The 19,053-nt window shown below is 37.0% G+C and overlaps 1 protein-coding gene across 1 annotated transcript in view; it reads right to left on the bottom strand.

Moving 5' to 3' along the window:
- The window catches only part of sema4c (sema domain, immunoglobulin domain (Ig), transmembrane domain (TM) and short cytoplasmic domain, (semaphorin) 4C), a 53,343-nt gene extending 36,837 nt beyond the window's left edge, over positions 1 to 16,506 (bottom strand). The window contains exon 1 of the mRNA XM_026244947.1: positions 16,040 to 16,506. The gene's annotated coding sequence lies outside the window, so the exon portion shown is untranslated. The remainder of the gene's footprint in view (positions 1 to 16,039) is intronic.
- Positions 16,507 to 19,053: the final 2,547 nt, after the last annotated feature.

The raw sequence follows: 19,053 nt of genomic DNA, 5'->3' as shown, positions 1-19,053 counted from the left end.
TGGAATTTACAAAAAACAAACCATGCACAGTAAATCATTTATGTGCATAAAATAATTATAGGCTGACAGTGATGACAAGTGATTCTCGCAAAACGTGTCATATTTCACTGCAAAATCGAAAGAAAGAAATAAGAAATGTTAATTATACACCCTTAACAGAGTTATGCATTGTTTTGCAATGTGATATTACCTACACACAAAAACTACATAAATAATATTTTTATCAGGTGCAATCTTGAAAATGAACCCCATTACTGCTAGAGATTACTGTATTCAATAAATTTCATTTTAAGTAATACTTTTAATCATGTTATTTAAAATGAAAAAAAGAACACTGCATTATATTCTAGCATATATTTTATGATAATTTCTAATTTATTTCTAATATATCGCACACACACACACACACACACACAGAATATAAGAGTACAGTTGAGCTTGTGAGAGCCAGAGAGTGACAAGGAGCAGACATGAAAGAGAGACACAGAATACTACAGTAAAGAGAAAACAGAGGGAGGGCAGATGAATGATACACCAAAAAAAACAGCAGAGAAAACAGAACAAGAACAGAGAAAAAGTGAGAGACAGAGTGTGAGGGGAACACAAGATATAAGAGAGATGTATTGCATTGAACTTGGAGCTGGTGGGGGGGGGGGGGGGGTTGGGGTGTGTTGAGAACAGCTTGAGTGAAGAAAGAAGCGAAAAGCAAATGAAGTCCACAGAGGGAGAGCCGGGAAGGGAGAGGAAGTTCTCTACGGACACAGATGAGGTCATATTTATTAATAACACCCTTACTAATACTAACAGGCAGACGGGGACAATATGCACATGTAAGCATGTGTGTGTGTCTGCATTCCCCTGTGTATGTGTGTGTAGAAGTTGGTTTAGTAGGACACGTTGCCCCTGTTATAACTCAGCAGGGCTGATCTGTCAGAGAACACTGCATAGAGAACAAAATGAAGGAAAGACAGAGAGAGAGACAGAGAAAATAGAGGTTACACAGGGCCATGGTGGTGGTTGGGAGCTTGGATGGATTAGAGGCACATCTGTCAAAAGCTAACAGAAACAGAGAAAGAAAGAGAGAGAGAGAGAGAGAGAGCAACTCTTACACAGCGGTCTTACTGCCAACTGCACATTTTACTGCTGTGATTAGGGATGTCAAAAGTACTGAAATCGTACTTTGGTACCAAGTCAATATTAAAATAAAACAAGATATCTTTTTTAGTTCAGTTTCTGTTGTATGCCATTCTCATTTCAAACACTCACTTGCCAGCATGCTCTGGGAAAGCACTCAAACCAAATTAAATATATATAAATAAAACATGAAATTACCAGTAGCAGATCTATACAGGTGGAGCTGGGGAAGGTGCACTAAACAAGTGAATTTTGCAAAGATATTTTCAGAGATTATAGACAAGATGTTATAGAATAATAACTGAATGTAACCCTAATTTTGACTATATATATATAAACCCTCACAGGAAACTTTGTGCTACTTTACTTTCTCAAAAAAACTCATTCTGTATGATTTATAAGCGTTTTGAAAAATGGGGACATGGGTTATGTCCTCATAAGTCACCCTCTCCTTGTAATACTTGTGTCATACCCATGTCATTATACAGAGTTGTGTCCTGATATGTCACAAAAACAAGAGCACACACACACACACACACACACGCACACACGTATATTATTTTATTATCCCTTGAAGTACATTTTGTAATATATTTAGGATTTTCAAGGTTTCAACAAAGTAAATTCAATTTGAGAAATATATTTCCATAATTAAAAAACCCAAAATGAAATTATAAATAAAATACGATATATACAAATGACGATGATAATATATTGCCCCTTTCAAGGGGAATTTTTTTTGTTCAATACGTAACACGAAGCTGAATAACAATATAAATCATTTAAAAATATAAGGAAATATAATTCAAATAAACTAATTGCAAATATATTAATGCAAAAATATTTTAACATCTATATTAGCAATGTATTTTGGCCATTTAATGTTGTAGAATGTTAGAACATAATGTGAAAAACATTATTATTAAATTAAATGAGTGAAATTACTTTTTTTGCAAGCATCAAACAAATCAAATACATTTCTTTTTACTTTAGTAGCTGTTTTCCAGTGTCCAGTTGTATTATTTTATAATCATTTAATTTTTAATGCACTTAACATCACAGCTCAAAAAGTCGATGAAGTGGACTCCATGAAGTCCCCAAATTTTGATACAATGACAACCAACAATAATCCAGATTTCCAGCAAGTTTCAAATAAGTTCAAGTCAAGTTACTCAAAGTCATCAGAGCGACCGCTAAACCAATCTAACTTACAGCTAAAGGCTGTGTATTACTGCCTCTATCTTTTCAAAACACTCTCAGTAGATAAAGATTGAAACTCTATCTCTCTGTTCTATAGGGCCTCTAGTCCTTCCTTCTCTTTGGTAATGCATCTCTAATAGGTAAAGAGCTGAGAAACAGGAAGCAGAGGCCCCGTTTCTGTTTTACTCAGCAAATCCCATGCAGACGCTCTCAAACCCTCTCTGGCCTTGGTCTAAATTCATTTAGAACCACTTTCGGTCAACGGCCAGCTAATAAACTGCTGGTAAATGTTGCTAAGTTTAAAAGCCACTATTAAAATCCACAACGGACCCAGAGCCAATCAATGACTGTGAAATCTTTCAGTGCAGCTAGCTCACGTCTCACTTCTCGCGCATCTTTAAATTGATACGTTCAGGGTGTGAAGTGATTTGGTTACAGGCGAGTCGGCCCTTTCAAATGAGAATATATTTTCCGTTGAAAGGTGGAATGAAAATACAATTTCAGACGGGCATGAAGACACAAAAGAGAGATGAGAGAGAAGGGAAAGATGGGAAGGAGAATGCCACCTGGCTGGCCTGGGGTCAGTGCCTTGTAGTAAAAAAACAACAAAGAGGTGGAGAGCACTTCAGGTCTCCTCCTGAGAGGATGCAGGCCATGTGCAGCATCCTTGATTACACTTGTATCAAGTGAAGCCAGAAACACACACACAAGCTCTGAGTCAAAGCGACATCCAAATGAGTCATTCTCCAAAATAATTATCTGACAACATATATGATATAAGATTTATAATGAAATAAACTGATGTATACATGTTTATGTATATTATTATTAGAAGTCAACTTCAAATTCGTCAAATGTGTCCCAAGATACCAATTTTCCTACAGTGAAAAAACGTGCAGAATCCGTTTTCACAATTACTAGTAAATGAAATAACAATCAGACGGCCATTATCACATTCAATTGATTGGAATACATTTAAAATGTTACAAAAGATTGATTAAAATATTTGAATATCATGCTACTATTTTTGTTACTGTATTTTCGATCAAATAAATGCAGGCTTGATGATCAAAAGCATCCGACCACAAACTCTTGAATGGTAATGTGTCTTTCACTCGACCAACATCTAAAGCTTAACCGATATAATGTGCATCCCTTAAAATAGTAGCATCCCTACAGAAACACTGGCAGTTACATTCCATCAATACTCCGGGACATATGATCCGATCGATCAATGCACTATATATGTGATATACAATCCAGCACTAATATGTAAACCAATCCTGAATCTCCAGGTACGGACTAATAGAATGAAGCGCTGCAGATTACCCATGACAGCCCTGAGCACAGCTTAACCCACCACAATAACCACGCACACAATAATGCTTTGTTAATGCAGGGAGGGGAACCCCACCAAAACAACAATACAAGTGCACACACAGCGTCACACGGCGATCACAACCATAACAGCCATGAGACTCACTCTGTCAGACAAACACCTACACAAACAAAAAGTGTTTTAATGGTAAGCCTGCGTTATTAATTAAATAGAAGCTCCCCTGAGGGAGAGGAGGGGGTGTGTGGATTGTGTGAATTTAATCGGCACACATTCAATAACAGCATCAGAAGGCTGGATGGGCAGACAGCGAGAGAGAGAAAGACAGAGAGGTAATGTCATGCTGTGTTGCCGTAGCGCACTCTTTCAGCATGTGGTATGATGCGACGCAAAAAAACTCATATTATAATCAAGTGAGTAGGGGAAAATTATTATAAATGACGCATTATTATAAATGACACACTCTACACTGCAAGCAAGCAAAACAAAACTAGACTGCATCCATTATAAGTAGTGTTGTCTATACAGGTGAGGGTTGATAATTAGGGATGCACCGAAATTTCGGCCACCGAAAATTATCGGCCGAAAATGGCCTTTTCGGTTTTCGGCCGATAGACTTTTATCACCGAAACAACACGGCCGAAATGTTGTGATGACACAAACAGAAACCGCGACCTGCACGTGCAACAGCATAGCGCAGACCACGAGCTCCACGCGACATTCACTTAACACCAGTGAGAACATTCTCTTCGTATTCCTTTATTCGCAGCACTAAAGCGTCTCCTAACAAACAGATTGAGACGGACCACGAAGTAAAAACAAAGAAAAGTACAGTCTTATAAAGTCTGTGAGCACACGTCTCACTGAGATCTTTTCGGATCCTCTGCACTTCATCGCGAATGTGCTTGATCCGCGTTATAAAGACCATTACTTGGATGCGGAAATAAGGCAGCGCGCACGAGAAATGATCCAGTCCGCGCTGTATGCGGAGAACCCGCGTGGAGACGGAGAAGCGCCAAGAGCAGGAGATAGATCAGAGCGCAGAAAAAAGACTCGTCTCTGCACCAGATGAGTGGCATGCACCATCGTTGTCTGATATGTTCAGTGAAATTCTGCAAGAAAGTGCCTCAAATAATAATAATAGGTTGGCTATTTTGTTCTTAGGCTACTACACACACACACACACACACACACACACACACAAACATATATACATACATAATATCAGATTGTAGCCATATTTATGCTAGATTTTCTGCTAGATTTCTGCTTTAATTTGATAAAAATGCTTATTTATGCCCTGGCCCTATTTAAATACACTCTCTAAAATATTTCTCAAATGTCAGGCAGATGACAAGCTCAACTGCTCAACAGCTAGATGGTTATCTGTCTGAAGTCCCCATCCCCAGAAGTGATAAGTCTTGCCAACTGGAGAAGTAATGCACTTTCTAGTCCTACATAGAAAAATTTCAAATGCACTTCACCTAAATGCACTTTGTTTTTATGAGAGAACTGTTCATTTAAAAACCTTTCTGCAGGCCAGTAGGCCTGTACATTATTATTAAATATACACGAGTGGGATACATTTTTAGTTTGAATTTTATTTTCTACTGTGCATTGTTGCAATGTGCTTAATAAATATTTGCATCATTTGTAATTATGTATTTTTATGTTTTTTTTTAAATAAGTTATGTAATTGTAATTATTTTTGAAACGTTAATATTAATTTATGCAATTGCAATGTCTTAATTTTAGTAAAGTTAGTACACGGTCATAGCAATAAATGCAACGGTACTAATAATTGGCATATTTTCTTTCGGTGTTTCGGTTTCGGTTTTCGGCCTTGGTTTTCTCTTTTTCGGTTTTCGGTTTCGGCCAAGAATTTTCATTTCGGTGCATCCCTATTGATAATTAAAAATTAAAATAAATCACTAAAATCTAAAATCAATCCCTTTAAATGTAAAAAAAATTGGCATCATCATATTATAATGTACAATAAATACACACACACACACACACACACACACACACACACACACACACACATATATATATATATATATATATATGAAATATTTTCAAGTCATCGGAATGAATTCTTAATTTTGGCCCTTGTATATTTAGTATATAAATATATATACCGTATTTTTTGGACTACATCAGCCCAAAAATACGTCATGACGAGGAAAAAAACATATGTAAGTCGCACTGGACTATAGGTCGCATTTATTTAGAACCAAGAACCAAGCGAAAACATTACTGTCTACCGCCACAAGAGGTGCTCTATGTTCTCAGTGTAGACTACTGGAGCACTGAGCAGTATAGAGCGCCCTCTCGTGGCTGGAGACAGTAATGTTTTCTCTTGGTTGTTTTCTCATGGTTCATGTCAAATTAATTTTGATAAATAAGTCGCACCTGACTATAAGTCGCAGGACCAGCCAAACTATGAAAAAAGTGTGACTTATAGTCCGGAAAATACGGTATATCATTTTTTTCTGCAAGTCGTAAAATTGGCTGAAGACTACATTTACGAAGTTGTAAAATTTTTATTAAATTAGCATACATTCTTAAAAATCCAATAATAGATCATAGCATTAAAAAAGTAGAAATACTGAACTTGTATAATATCCTAATAATAATGATTATTTAAAACTTTTTATTTGTAAATATTTATTGTGTAACCCTACTTTTGACAAAAACATGCAGAGCTTGCGTTTCCCAAAAGCATCTTAAGTCTCATTGTAGAGACCATTGTGATTCTACAACCAACAAATGCTGCATTCGATTAGTCTTTGGTGGTAGGAAATTCAGAGCCCCATGTCGGGTGTTTCCAAATAGAATGGTGGAATGGTCACGCAATTCAAATTTCTTTCTTTGGAATTCAATCCGCCTCGCTAAAATAAATTAAGATGGCTGCTCCCTATGTAAAAGGTAAGAAAAAACTAAAAATACTATTCTGTAATATTCCTGTGTCATCATTGAGTCATACGCTCATTACAGCCCAAGCTTCACCTGTGAACATTGCTATAGTGTTTGTGAGTATCTGGAGTTACAAAATGTGGTTGCTGTGTTTGCTAACACTGCTAATGCTAACATGAGTGTACTCTGACTTCTCTACTGGAACATGGTCCACTTGGTTGTGAGGAAAATCGAACGCAGCATTAGAATGTGGTGCTTCTGGAAAACCCAGCCCAGGTCAAATAGTAACAACCCCAAAACTGGTTCAACTGGTTCATTTAAACCTTTAACTTAGATTTTACTTTAGATATTTAGATAGATTTTACAAGTCTGTTTGTTGACCAAATTCCTATTGAATTGATAAAATGGACTAGGAGGGGTTTTAAAAATGTAATATCTCTAGACGCAGTCACTCAGGATTTACATCCTGGTCAATAAGGTTCCTTAAAAAAATAGAAAAAATAAATACATATATATATATATGTATATATATATATATATATATACATATATATATATATATAGAGAAACGTTTCTCGCGGAACGTTTCTCACAGGATGAGTTTCGGCGGACCGATTATACTGAAGCACCAACTAGCGTTCGCTTCACATATCACCGCAGCAGCACATCCAGCCTCAAGTATCACCTCAACGCAAAACATATAGCAGCTAGCGTGGACTTTACACTTTATGTTGAACTATGTTTTATTTTGTTGGTGCAACAGTTTATGTTGAACACTTTAATGTTTTGGCCAAGGTTATTGAGAGTTGGACTTAGTATGTTATGGCCTCTGAAGCAACAGAGAGATGTTTTCTAATAGTCAGTGTTTCTAATGTTCTGAATGTAATTGACAGTATTGTGTTTTACTTAAAAAAACACTTTACAGAAGGTTCCAGCACCTATAAGCTTCCTGAATTTCTGAAATGTACTATTTCTAAATTGTTTCTAAATATGCTATTGCTATACTTCATGGCAAAAATTGCACTGGTCTGGCTAGACTTTGTTGAACAAAAATAAACAATATTTTGTTGCTTAAGCTTATGTATTCAGTCATTATTCAATGGTATACTATAAATCCATGTGAAAAAAATTACTTCTCACTGTTCTCAGATCAAATATTTATATGCGATTAAAATGCCATTAATTTCGATTAATTAATTACAAAGCCTCTAATTAATTAGATAAAATTTTTTAATCGAGTCCCGGCCCTAATATATATATACTGTATATGCCAAGTTTACGAATGCTGGAGGTTGGATAAAAGCTGAACAACCATTGAGAAGCATGGGAATGCTAATGGATAGGAATTACAGATGTTCTTGACACCGCTTGTATTGTGAAACTAAAAAATTATGATTAACAAGAGATCTTCACCACAAACACACATTCATGATGTATCAATGGCAGTGATGGAGTTTTGATGCTTTGTGTCGCACATTCACAGTATGGATGGTGTGGAATGGAGGAAAAAGAGAAAGGGCAGAAAGGGAACCATGGGACCAGGTCTGTTTCTCCCACCCGTCTTTCTCCATTATACGTCAACCTCTTTTAAAGGGATGCTTTATTGATTTTCTTATGCGTGGAGCCACGGCTTACCAGGGGGGTTTTCTCTGTCTCTGTTTCCCTTTCTCGATCTCTCCGTCTGTTTTGCAGTGCTGCTATACAATCATAATAAAAAGAGTTTTTCTTTCTACAGCTGCCTTTTTTTTTTTTTGTGAGAAGGAACTTTGCTTAATAGGCGCAAAAAAATAAGCTCCTAGAAAAACTGTTCCATGTGTGTTGGAGAGGTGAGAGAGAAAGAGAGTGAGAGCGAGAGCAAGGCAAAGGAAAAGTGAGCAGCACGTGGAAAGGGTCCATTGCAAACACACAGGAGCACTCTGCATAAGGATCCAGGAGAAAACAGACTCACTGGAGGGAAAAGAGATGGACAGAGGAGCAGAAAGAGAAGGAGTGACTTGGGAGATGGATGCTGTATTTGCTGTCTGCTGGTTGGCCGTTATCTCTGTTTCTCAGGTCCAGTGTTTATGGTGCTCCCATGCTTTGCTCCTCTATCTTCCCTTCTCTCTTTCCTCTTCTGGAAAGAAATTCTCCCTCTTCCTCAATTTCCATTTAAAGTACTTTACATACTATATTACCAAAGCATCAATATGAAAAAGAGGGAAGACAAATTAAAATAATATACAAATATACAACATTAGAAAAACTAAACCAAACTAAATAAAATAAAATAAAGAAAACAAGATTATATTACACGAATAAAGGAATAGTTCAACCCAAAATAAAAATTTGGATAATTTTTCTTTTATAAAATTTACTTTACATACTATATTGCCATAGCTTTATTATGAAAAACTAAGAGAAAATGATATCTTATATTTAAAAAAAATAATAAATATGAATTATAACAACAAAAACGTTAACATAATGACATTTTTAAATACGATTTTAGAGAAACAAAATAAAATAAATAAATAAAACATTCTATATTATAATAAAATAAAACAAGACAGAATGAAATAAAAAAAGAATAGTTTAACCAAAAATATAAATTATGTGATTATTTACTCATTTTCATGTCATTCCAAACAAAACGAATGACTTTATGAAGAATATCCTGTCCACTCTTTTCCATAAATTTTGAATGAGGACCAGTGCCTGTCAAACTTCAAAATGACAAAAAGCACCATAAATGTATCCTGTTCCATTGAAGAATAAAGTCACACAGGTCTGGAACAACATGAGGATGAATAAATAATGAAAGATATTGTTCATTTCTAGCTGAACTATTGCTTTAAGGATTCTCTACTGCACAGATGTGAATATGATGATCAAAGTGATTTCTGATGGTGCTAAGGATCAAATAGGAATTTTGCAGATGCTTTACTATTGTCCGCCGGTAGCATTTGCATTCGATCTCTCTTTCCTTCTATTTTATATGAGCTCTCGGCTCTCTCTGTCTACATTAGTCTCTGTCTTTCTGAGTGACAGAGCTAGTGTAGCAGCGTGTAAGAGGCGCAGCAGGAGGTGTGCAGCATGTAGCGAACAAGGGTTAAAGGTCGTCCAGCAGAAGATGGGGGAGGGTGAGGGGCTAAGCGTTCACACACACTGCCTCACCAGGGTCTCATGGTACAACAGCCTCGCTATTGTTACTCCGTCCTGTAGGTCTTGCACATCTGGGGGGATCTGCTTTGGGGATAAAGCTGTAGAAACGGGCACAGAAACCTGCCTTACACCAGGAGGCAGTGGTGTTGGGGTGGTCTGGGCCCGTGTGGGGAGGTTTATGCAGACGTACCTCCCAAGGGAAGGGGGGAGGGTTAAGGGAAGGGGGCCGAGCCCAGCTGTGGAGCCGTTTCCCTGGCTGTGTTTCTGCCCCAATGGCAACATACAGCCACTTTTATTGTGTGTGTGAAAGCTGCAGTGCTTGAATGTTTGTTCCTCTGGTGTTTCCGGCTGCTAATGGTTCAATCTTTAAGTCACACGGGAAGGCATTATGGGCGACACAATGCCAAAATGAGTTAGATTGCCACTTTTCCTGAAGAAATTGTGAGTGGTGCTTGCCCAAAACATTCTTCTGCGATGCAACACGTATTGCTTGTGTGTGTGGTTGAAAGCTGCAACTGCAACTAAGACATTCTGATAGGATTCTACGGTGTCGCTATATGGTTTCTTACTGCCAAGAGTAAAATAAATTAAAAAAGGATGTATCCAATCTAGATATTTGAACTCCCTTATCCAATATAAGTTTATAAAGAAATCTAATATAATTGCTTGAACGAAACAACATTGAACTCCATTGACTTTTACTACACATACAGAAAACACTGATCTGTCACTCTGTGAGACTTGAGGGTGAGTAAATTAATCAGTTCTCATTTTTGGGTAATTTATTACTTTAAAAAGTAAATTTTAGCAATTTCTTAAATGTGCAATTTTTCTGATTAAAACTGTCACTGTTATAAAATTGGGAGTTTGATGTGCTTAGCCAAAATCTTGTGATTTTATATATGCATATACATATATAACAAACACTTAAAATTCCTTTTTGTTGATAAGTGCTTCTTATTACACATGGGAAGATGGTTGGTGCATGTTGTGCTCCCAAATGCACATTAAAGCGATAATACTCAGAGCAGATGTAGAGATGGAGTTCATGTTGAGCATTTACTGTGAATCGAGTCGCTCTGAGTCGCTGCAAACACCAGGAGATAATGATCTGCTCCTGTGAAACACAGTGTTGTGCTTGAGTCTTAAACATGCAGCACATGTATTTTATAATCACAAGACTTCACTTTAATAATCACACTAAGTCATATCTCAATTGTAGTTTTATTTTGATTAATCATGCAGCCCTAATGTCTGTATAGAACAAATGGTGTGGGACAAGTTACGCACTTAAGTTTAACTTTTAGGAGTGCAGGATTGTTCGAATCCTAAAATCACTAATAATACAAACCATAAAACTTGAACACCTCTTAACTGCTTATTGATGCAGATGGGCTTTAAACATTCCGACATTCACATTACAGCCCAAGCTGAAATAAATGCCAAACACACCCTTAAACAGGCCTGAGATTTCACCGTTCCAACTATATTGTGCGCAAAAATACACTTAAACAAATACATTTGGCATTTGAGGAGAAGAAAAAAAACATTAATTTTGGGCAAAGGGAGATATGAAGCATCCAAATCAGATGTAAGATCAGTAAACAACCTGAGCCTGAGATGCATTAGGGCAAACATCTGTTAGGAACGCACGAGTAGAAGAGAGCGAGAGGCAGAAAAGAGCAGCGAGGGAGGAGAAAAGCTCAGAACATGTGATTGCACTTCTAAATAAAATTTCTGTAAACACACTTTCAAAAAGGCCATTTGGAAATGGCTCACACAATAGGAAATCATTGACCGGCCATTTAAAGTAATTCAGCTCCTACCTGTGGCTGCCAAGCTTTGAATGGCGAAAAAGAAAGATCTGACCCTAATTTTAGGATTGGACTAGACGAAAAGCCTCACAAATACAAATGCATGAAGTTGCACTCATACACATACAACAAATGCACAGCTTGAAAAAAATCACTGGCAGAGCCTGCGGGGAAGGACACTGAAATAGCAGATGGTCGATACTGGTCATTTGCTAGCAAACGAGAAGGCCTACGCTCTCCACCTTTCCTCTCTGTGAGGCCTCCATACACAGCTCGTAAAAGACACGAAAAATCGCCTGATGGATCCATCTCAGCACCCAAAAAAAAACGAGCTCCAGGGCGGAGGAAGCAAAACGAGGTCAGGGAATGCTACCCGAAAATGGATTTTGTGGCCTAGTAAGCTACACTGTATGTTTTAAAGAGATAGCTCATGAAATATTACAATTCTGCCATTGGAAAATAACTCTAAATCCAGTCCAAACCTGTATGAATAAGTTTCTGTATAGTTTTGAATAGTTTCTGTCTGGAAAATGGAAGTCAATGGGGTCCAAAACATCACTGGACCCCACTGACTTTCACTGGATGGACAAAAAATATTTTTCTGGTCTGGTCTGGTGTGTGTGTGTGTACGTTAAAAACTTAAATAAGTTAAAAAAGTAAAATAATTTGAAGTTCTAGTACTACGGTCATTAAAACTAAAACTGTAAAACAACAACAAAAATAAATAAATAAGCGATATTAAAGATATACCTGTACTTAAAAAAAGAAAAAAAGAAAATAAATAGTTACTAATACTACAACAGAATATGATTATAACTAAAATAACACTGGCCTTTTGAAGAAAGTACAGTAGATGTAACAAGTTTGAGATTATATAAAGGAGTAAACAACAGAATTTTACATTTTTGCTGAACTATCATTTTAAATGTGTTTTTTTCTGAAACTGTCAAGTCTGTATCACTTTCACAGCTCGGTGTGGACATGTTTCTCCACCTCTGGCCCACAGCTGCGCACACACCATCAAGCACATACACACACACACACACACACACACACGCAAGCAGCATCACATCATTCCAATTTGTGTAAACACACTGGGGGATGGTGGAAAAAGCACTACCCTTAACACAAATGCACACAAGCTGCCCTTCCATCCAAACACACACACACACACACACTCACGAACACTCATGCAATCTCTTCTCTATTTGTAATGCAGCTCTTAAAACTCTTCCCCATCCCCTTATCTAAACATCACCCATGTCCATCCCCAGCCCCTGCTGTTTTAACTCACCCGTCTCAGCAGACTAGCCATCCGCCTGCGACCACTCCAGACCACAGACTCGCCTTGACTGCATGACCCCCTCCACTTTTACACATCTCTCTCGAGACCCATACACTCTTGGAGTACCATTGCGCTCATTACTAATATAGGTGGAAGCCAGAAAACAGAGAGACTAACTAGAGGCAGAGAGGAAATGGCATATAGGAGCACACACTGATAGAGAATAATGAGGGTTCTAGTCGAAAGGGTCGCGGTCAATACGCACGGCCACCACACATCAACTCCCAGCAGAGAAAGAACGACAAATAACCCTTGTATGGGCTTGAATAGGGAACAAACTTTACATAAACCAGAGGACGGAAGGTGTTATGCAAGGCCAGGCATCGCGTTCGCCAATTGATTTCTATTCATTTGGTGTAGAAGCGGTTCAGGGACACGTCATGTTGGTTAGCTGCATGTGCTAATTGTGTGACGGTTTCCGCAAAACCACACGATAACAAGACCCAAAGCCAGAACATTTGCTTTGTGATGTCAGGGATGTAATCCAATAATTCATTCATGTGATATGAGTTCTTGAAGGGGTTGATAGAGAGCGATCAGGACGGCTTAGAAAAGAGGATTTCGAATTCCTTACAGGTACTTCTCATTGCTCTGCGCACATGCTGTTGACATTATAATACATTTTTGAACTGGGAATTATGAGCGCGGTTCCAATGATCCAATTAATATGAATGGTTTATACCTGACATTTTAACAAGAATGTATCTTTACAGTTGCATAAAAAGTCAAATTGTGGCTTGGATCTAGTCAAATAGCTTTGAAAGCTGAAGGATAGCACTCATTTTGGAATATAAATACTATAAAAGTGAACATGTGCAGCTGAAAAGACATATTTCTACTTGATTTGAGCCTTTAAATTCTTACATTTGAGTAACCGGGTTAATTCAGCTGCATATAATCATTTCTTTGAACTGAATCAAATGGGCTAATTTAGGTGTTATCCCATGAAGAACGTTTTTGTATTAACTGACCCCACTTTAAAGAGTCTGATAACAAAATCTTTCAGATTTTTCAGACATTTCAGATTAAATACTAGATGATAAAACTGCAAACAGCGTTCCCTGTCCTTGTGAATCCCTCATGTTAATGTACTAAGGCTTTAAATGGGAATCTCCGTGAGTGTGTGTCTGAGTTTCAGGCACTATTGACTAAAGAAGGATGTGAGTCCATTGTGGTACAACAATGAGAAGATCTTCCCTCCAGGAGCCCAATTTGACTCTCAATGGGTTTGAGGAACATCTGGGCTGAAGGGGTGACAGTGTATGGGCCCCCAGCAAGCTATTCCCTGCCAATTGCATTTAATGCGGTAACACAGTCCAGGACAGGCTGGAAACAAACATGAATGGAGCACAATCATACAGTTACCGCTCTCTTCTGCCTCCACTGTTCATTAACGGACAATGACGAGAGCGTATGACAGCCCCACGTCACAATAATAAAGAGCTTTGTTAGAGGCTTCCAGTCTCCTCGATGCTTGCAGACATTGCATGAATCACTATATTATAATGGACAATCGATTGTTTTTGGATGTGATGATACACAAGTACCTCACTATTTCACACACACACACACACACACACACACACACACACACACACACACACACACACACACACACACGCACACACACACACACACACACACACACACACAAAGCTATACAATTCTATTCACATACATTGTTTTCAACCTGTATATACACTTTTTGTCATTTTAGGGTGACTTGGACCAATTATGAACCTCATAAGTGGTTTTGCAATATATGATCACTCCAATAAGGTCCAATAAGAACATGAAATCACCACAAAACTATCACAAAAGTTGCCCTTTCAAAGTCTTTGGAACAACACAATAGATTTATTAGACAAATGGGACAAATTTTAAGCTTAAAAAGGTTCTTGCATCCATCCTAGTGCTCTTTGACAAGTAAATAAGAGAACTAGCTATGACCTGTCCATGAACACATCATTTATTTAAGTTTGACTCCGCTCACAAACTTGATCTAAATGAATTGTTAACAAACCAAACCAAACATCCAAGGTGCTATTAACAACTCAAGAGAGGATAAGATCACGAAATAACAACTTAAATTTCTGTCTCAATCTTTCAGAAGTTTTAAGGTACTGTGCAACTTTTATGAAGATTTTACATCATGCTTTAGACTTGACACCTTCAGTCACTAATTTTTTGTCAATGCATGGAAAACCGTGATCAAGACATTCTCCAAAATGTCTCCTTTTCAGTTCCACAGTGGAAAGTACGTTGTGAATGCTTGAAAAGACATGAAGGTGAGAAAATAATGACAGTGTTCTTTTTATTCTTCGGTTAACTGTCCCTTTGACCATTTCTCTTCCTGAATGAGCGCCCAACCTATAAACACCAGTGTCCACTGCATGCTGTAATTATTGTAATCTCCAGTATGCAGTGCGCACTTATTCCATTATAGACGACCAGTCACAAGAAGGAAAAAACGGAAAACGCGCTCTGCTTGTGTCACAGCACAAAAACATCTGCTGCTGGTAAATCTCCAGCATGATTGAGTGATTCACATATAATTTCAACAGAATACGCTCATCACATAGTAGCCTACCATCACTGTGTTTTTTTTCAGTCAATATTCCCTCAGAGAACCGTTTTATTGCCCCGTGAACGTGGCAGGAACGATGTAATTGCTCTCAGAAAAAAGTGCTGATGTGCTTCAAATATATATATATATATCCCATAACATATACAATACACCGTCAGCGTTATTCACTCAATCGAATCTGGCACATAAAGATTTTAGTGTCTAATTTGTTTGCACGTCGGGATGTGAGTCCAATTAATACCGCACTGCGTTTGTGCCAAGTTAAATTAGCCAAAGTGACACAAACTGTCATTTACATTTATTCCAATCGTCTTAAATAAGGATTTTAAACTTATCTAAACAATATGGCAACAGTTGGAGCTCCTCCGACTGACTGACTGACGGTATCAAATATCCTTTCCACCCCCATCGCTTTTACAATAAACAAAAAATAAAATAAATACAAAATAAACACTTATTAGCCTATGTTACGTTGTGACGTCACTTCATAACAGAACATAACGCTGCAATATCAGAACACTGCAATAATCCAGTTGTATTTGTATTGGAGGCGTCAAACTTACCTCAGGCGAGTCAGTGCGTAACGCTCACGGGCTGACAGCGCGTCCAAAAACGCATGTAAACGCACACAGCGCTTGGACTTATAAGAGCACCATTTCAACACAAAGACACAAAATCCCACATTTTCCAAAGCAAGACTCAGCTCCTTGTGTTTTCTAGCATGCTTTCCTTCTTGACGGCTAGGAGCGAGCGAGCGAGCGGCGCGATGGTCGGTGTCGGTTTACGCAGCGGAACTCTCTCGTTCACTCCCTTTGTAAGTTCTAGAGAGGGAGGGTGTATTAAACCCGTCCAGATTTACTTCTTCAAAGCGGTTCCCTTCCGTCTCAGCAACTTGAACCCCGCGCACCCTGTTAAAGTGAAGCTCTGTGAGAGAGACAAAGGTGCTCAGCTCCAGTACGCCACACACACTGCACTAGAGGATATACTGCCTCCTGATGGGTATCGGTAAAGCGATGAGGCGGACCGGTGGCTCACAAAAGCAGTTAAAACAGGTCCCCGCCCCAACCTACCCTGTCCTGTGTGGGAACGGGGCCGGAATATCATCATAATCAGACTGAGTGAAGCATTTGTCATTCTCTAATGGAACTCTGTGCTGTAGCCTACTGCATTATTTTGATGACTTTTTCTAACATTTTAAAGTGAGACACATTACCGAATGCATGTTGTTACCATTCAAACGGGTTGTTACATAAACAATAAAGGTAAAAAATGAGGTACGCAACTTTTTTTTTACAAAAAGAGAAATACAGTGTATGTTTTTCACTTTAACTGAAAATATAATGTTAAAATGCTACAGTAAAAAGTGGAGTGAACTGCGTTACCTTAATACATTATATTAAATTTAACAGGATAATACATTTAAATTGACAATCAAACACTTTTGGAAGTAACAAGAGTGAATAATTGACATTTAAAATCTATAATATCTAAAATATTGTATGTGCTTCACATAATAATAATACATAACATTTTTGTTTCTTGTTTGTTATCAGTTGAAATGCATGGTTTTATATATGTGAAATAAATGGTTTATGAAAAAAATATAAAGTTATGAACTGAAAAATATGAGAAACAGACCGATAGATAGATTAATAATAACGATATTAATGATTCTAATCATATTATATTTAAATAATTTCATTTTTGCTATCATTTGAAATATATGTGAAATAAATGGTTTATTAAGAAATATAAAGTTATGAATTTAAATGTACAGGCAGACAGATGTGTATGGGGTTATGATTAAAACATTAGAGTTGAAGCAGCAGATAGTAAAACAACAACCCTCAGATAATCTTGAGTATTCTAATTTCAGTGGATTAAATGGATTACGGCCTTCTCTTTATTTTAACACGTGAATGGATCTGTCTGTCTGCATCCTCAGATTAAAACACTCTGTCACGATATATTTATTATTCAGAGATTAGCATCTTGCCTTTGCCAAAGCCGAAGGATTAACCTAAATTAAAAGAAAAGGGTATCTTAACCTTTTCGAGACGCCTCTTTTTAAAAAAATTCTTTAAAAAAACCCATAACCTATTATACTTCATCTTAAACTGTATCGGTGGACCGTGCATGTAGGACAGTAAAGGGACTGCAGCAGATCTGAATGAGGAGGGGCCTTTCTAGAATGTTTAGAGCAACTTCAGTTGAGTACGGAACCTTTCATACCTCTCAAACTAAACATGCAACTGCAGTTGTGACATTCAATTATGGGCAGTGCTTCCTCTCATGTAATCATAATGAAAATCTTCATTATACTTCTGAGTGGCACAGGCTACTTAAATAAAAGCCTCTTGCCCCAGAGGCCCCTCAGCTTCACGAATAAAAGCCTTGAGCGCAGTCATTGGGAACAGAGGAAGCATAGATATCATTTAGAATCTGTTTGGATGAGGATATACTCTGGGAGGCGAATCGAATGGATAATGGACACTAGTCCACAGCAGGACCCAGGAGACCACATAGAGACGAATCTACAAAACCCTTCATATTATAACAAAAACAATCTCCATCATGCCAAGCCACAGTGAAGCATGCGATTGCACATTGCATATGGAGAACTTTAAAGGTTAATTTGATGAAATAAGCAGGTTTTGATTTGTATTCCTTTATCAGCTGGGAATACTGAGTTTTTATGGACATCAAACCTATCCGTATAGAGCCTATGATTTCTATGATGAGGAAAACTAAGACAGGCTAACAGAATTTAGCTAATTTTGGATATCAATAGGGCCGTGCTTTTAATCAAATCGTGACATAGATTAGTCCCTGTAAATATTAAAGCACAAGAAACTGCTATTGAAGCATTAAGTCCGCATGTTCTTTAAATTATTAAATTGTTAATGATTTAGGTCTTCAGATTGCCACCATTTTTTATAATAAATCTGAATTAAATCATAAATCCAGAAATATTAAAGGACAACACAGAATTTCTGGAATTTCTTAGTTTCTTAGAATTGATTAGACATTAAAATTAATTAAATGTTAAAAACATGATATTTGTTAAAATATTTCACAGGGTCTTAAAAATCTATGTTTAATTAATTGCTATTCATTTGTATACAATTCATATTTCAGTCAATTAGAAATGATTTTTGAACGCTACATTTTCATTTGAGAGGGTTAACAAGTATAATTTTAATAAATATAAAACTATAGATATAATATTTAATCTTGGCTGTGAAGTTGGGGGCAACAGTAACATATATATATATATATATATATATATATATATATATATATATATATATATATATATATATATATATATATATATATTTTTTTTTTATTATTATTAATTAGACATGCTTTTTAATCTCTAAATTGTAATTGAACCATTAAAACAGAATCCAGAAACACACAAACAACTAGAATAAAAATTTAACAGGAATTTGAGAAAAATATCATCTGACTGCTATTTTAATGCTGCACCTTTTTTTTTTTACTTTTTAAATAAATAGCAATTATCAATACATATAGAAAGAAAGATACAGTCCTGTTGCTTGAATCACTTCAC

The sequence above is a fragment of the Carassius auratus genome, chromosome 5 (genome assembly GCF_003368295.1).
Source record: "Carassius auratus strain Wakin chromosome 5, ASM336829v1, whole genome shotgun sequence".
NCBI classification, from domain to species: Eukaryota; Metazoa; Chordata; class Actinopteri; order Cypriniformes; family Cyprinidae; genus Carassius; species Carassius auratus.
The sequence above is the reverse complement of the archived record's forward strand: the minus strand, read 5'-3'. Positions and strand labels throughout refer to the sequence as shown.